Source organism: Brassica napus, chromosome C3 (assembly GCF_020379485.1).
Source record: "Brassica napus cultivar Da-Ae chromosome C3, Da-Ae, whole genome shotgun sequence".
Lineage (NCBI taxonomy): Eukaryota > Viridiplantae > Streptophyta > Magnoliopsida > Brassicales > Brassicaceae > Brassica > Brassica napus.
The window spans coordinates 50,023,801-50,024,977 of NC_063446.1; the positions used below are offsets into that span (position 1 = coordinate 50,023,801).

The 1,177-nt window shown below is 46.4% G+C and overlaps 1 non-coding gene across 1 annotated transcript; it reads right to left on the reverse strand.

The window, feature by feature from the left end:
- Positions 1-270: 270 nt before the first annotated feature.
- On the reverse strand, positions 271-377 carry LOC125584606. The gene has a single exon (XR_007321518.1). It is a non-coding gene; the product is annotated as a small nucleolar RNA R71 (small nucleolar RNA).
- Between the last annotated feature and the right edge of the window lie 800 nt (positions 378-1,177).

Sequence of the window (1,177 nt, forward strand, 5' to 3'; positions counted from 1 at the left end):
TCAGGACTCCTCCACGTGATCGAGAACAACAAGTATCATGGCTTGGCTCTAGAGGACCCATTTGATCACTTGGATAGGTTCGACAGCTACTGTGGGTTGTCAAAAACCAATGGTGTGTCTGAGGACGCCTTGAAGCTGAAGTTATTCTCTTTCTCTTTAGGGGATAAGGCACGTCAGTGGGAGAAGTCTCTACCCAGCGACTCTATCACTACTTGGGATGAGTGCAAGAGAGCATTCTTGGAGAAGTTCTTCTCTACTTCAAGAACTGCTAAGCTGAGAAATGAGATTTCCAGCTTTCAACAGAAGAACTTAGAAGGCTTCAGTGAAGCCTGGGAGAGATTCAAGGGCTACCAAGCTCAATGCCCACACCATGGTTTCTCTAAGGAGAGCTTGCTGAGCACATTCTACCGTGGTGCTCTTCCTAAGTACAGAGCCAGACTGGATACAGCTAGCAATGGGTTCTTCTTGGGGAGAACTGAGGAAGATGCAGAGGAGCTGGTTGACAACATGGTAAAGAGTGATGCAGTCTACAGTGGAGACCACGACAGAAGCAGTCAAACAGATGATAAGCAGATGAGGAAGGAGTTGAAAGCTCTACAGGATAAGATAGACATCCTCCTTGCTGATAAAGCCACACAAGAGCAACTGCACTTTGTTGGTAACCCAAGCCAAGATACACCACCTGTTGTCCATGAGGTTGAGGGTTTGGAAGGTCAGGAAGAGCTGTGTTTCATCAACAACAATGGTAGCTGGTACAAAAAAGAGCCCAACTTTCAGTACAACAACTACCAACAGAAATCCTATCCCAACAACCAGCAAGGCAGCTATCAACCTCAGCAAAACCTCTCATCTGGTTCCTCTGCTCCTCAAGAGAGCAGCACTGACACCCTGCTGAAACAAATCTTGGAGTCTCAGACTAGAAGTGAGAAGCATGTTGGTTATGAGTTGAAAAACCTTCATTCCAAGATTGATGGGAGCTACAATGAGCTCAACAACAAGTTCTCACATCTTGCTTCTACAGTCAAGAATTTAGAGAATCAGTTTGCTTCCATGAACACTCACCAAACTCGCCAGCAAGGATCTCTACCTGGAAAATCTGACCAAAACCCCCAAGGAGGCCAAAGCTATCACCCTTAGGAGTGGTAAGCAGTTACCTCCTACAACCCTCACCAGGGAT